The 2,156-nt window shown below is 35.9% G+C and overlaps 1 non-coding gene across 1 annotated transcript; it reads right to left on the reverse strand.

Annotated features, from left to right (window-relative positions):
- Positions 1–619: 619 nt before the first annotated feature.
- LOC114006869 (U6 spliceosomal RNA) lies at positions 620–726 on the reverse strand. Its single transcript, XR_003548536.1, has one exon. It is a non-coding gene; the product is annotated as a U6 spliceosomal RNA (small nuclear RNA).
- Between the last annotated feature and the right edge of the window lie 1,430 nt (positions 727–2,156).

Raw genomic sequence — 2,156 nt, forward strand, 5'->3', positions numbered from 1 at the left:
TATCTTTTTAGTAGTTTTCTCTAAGTCAGAGGTTTTATCTTTTACGTCAGAGATTTGAGCTTCAGCATGACCTAATCAACTTTTAATACTTTTGAGAGTATTTGATTTCCTGTATTACAGACTTCATCTCTAATAGTTCTGATTCTTTCTAAGTGTGTCCATTTCTTCATATTGTGGAAGGACTTCCTAATCTCCTGTAGTTCATTGTCTCTTTTCTGTTCCAACTCATAAAATTTGGTCACCATGAATGCTCTAAATTCTTTCTCTGACATTTTGGTAACTTCCTCTGGTTTCTTTCTTTTTTTTTTTTTTTTCAAGAAATGGAAGGGAGTTTCTGTGTTCTATTGATGGAAACATATTCCTGATTTATTCAGACCTGAGGCTCTTCTTCTACTTCTAGCCACTGGGAGACATATTTGCTTTGGAATACCTTTTAGGAGAATGCTTCTTCAACTAGGAGCAAGTGTGTTTCCCTCTTGCTGTGTACTGATGTGCGCCAAATTGTCTCTTTTGTTGTGTTAATCAGTGTGGTCTGAGGAGTATTCTATTCAGGTATCTTAAGAGCAGTATCTTCTTTTGCACAGGTGGTTCAGTAAAAGGGAGGATCCCAGGGAGTCTTAAAAATATGGAACGCTTCATGAATTTGCGTGTCATCCTTGTGCAGGGGCCATGCTAATCTTCTCTGTATTGTTCCAATTTTAGTATATGTGCTGTCTAAGTGAGCACTCTAAACATTTTCAATTTATGAAAGCCACTCCAATTGTATAGCCCTATCAAAACATTTTTTTCTTCTTCTTGGAGAGGTTTTTTGCTATAGGGCACATGTGATCACCAGAAAGACAGAGAGAGATAGAAAACGAGAAATCACTCCCTCGAGGGGATGACCATGCTGCAATCCCTTCTCCACCATTTTCCTCTCAGGATCTTGGGCACACACACACACACGTCTGGCGTGAGTTAAGCCAGTGGGTCTAGGATTTGAGCCACTGACAACTACATGGGAGTCCAGTGACATAGTCATTACGCCCACTGCTAGTCCTGCCCTATCATAGATTAATTTGAAATACTTAACATGTGCATTTGCTGAGCTTTATATATTGAAACAAAGTAGTCAGTAAGCATATTTAGTTTTTTAATCATGTGACTTTAAGTAAGCATGAAACACTTGTAGTGTCAAAATTGTCTGAAGTATGGTTGGTCCTAATTCATTACTGGTCCAAAGACATCATTTAAACATAAATTTGTACCAGGAAGATCAACACAATTTACTGCATGACTTTTGTAGTGTTAAATGTGACAGATTATTACATATAAGGACAAGAAATTTTATTTTTAAGTGACTGGCAACAAACTAAAATACCTGTTTACTTTTACAATTATTATTCATAAAATAATACTTAAATACATAAAATAATAATACTTCCTCTTTTACCTGTCTGGAAATAGGTAGGTAATGCATTTGAGACTGATCATGTAAGTTTCTATTTTCCAAGATGTAAGTTGGGACTTGGATCCTGACTCCCTGAAATGTCTCTGTACAGGACTTCAGCAGCAGCTCTGATCATTACTTTGAGTCACAACTATAAATCTCAGTTCAGTGATATTTCTGCACCTCCCTGTGGATTGCAGACATCTTGGCAGGTAGCCAATTGATTGAACACTAGTGAATCTCTGGGAGTATGGCCACCACAAGCAAATCTATTATTTCTAAACTTAAAAATAGGAAAACTTTCATTTTTTTGACATTGCATCTTAGTTTATTTGTTGATGTCAGTTGTTGTGTGTAAAAATTACAAACAGAAATGGTGACATTATGGAAAAAATGTTTCTGAGTTAAAACATAAACACACACACACACACAATAAAACTGTGGGTCCCTATAATTTTTATGGTTTGAGTAAATTTTTGCAGAAAACCAAAATTAACACCCAGTGTTTAAAAGATTCTAATTCTTCAACTTTGGAATATATATGTGATATATGTAGACTCTGTTAATTTTACCTTTTTTCAGTCACCACTGAAGACATGAGTTGTAAACTAGTGCAATTGACACATGATGTTTAAACGTGGAGCACTAGCAAATGGAGCAATAGTCTGGTAGATAATTTGTCACAAAGTAGAATGGGTTACCATTGAGTTGTGGGAGGAGTGACATT

Source organism: Tupaia chinensis, unplaced genomic scaffold (assembly GCF_000334495.1).
Source record: "Tupaia chinensis unplaced genomic scaffold, TupChi_1.0 Scaffold000095_1, whole genome shotgun sequence".
NCBI lineage: Eukaryota > Metazoa > Chordata > Mammalia > Scandentia > Tupaiidae > Tupaia > Tupaia belangeri.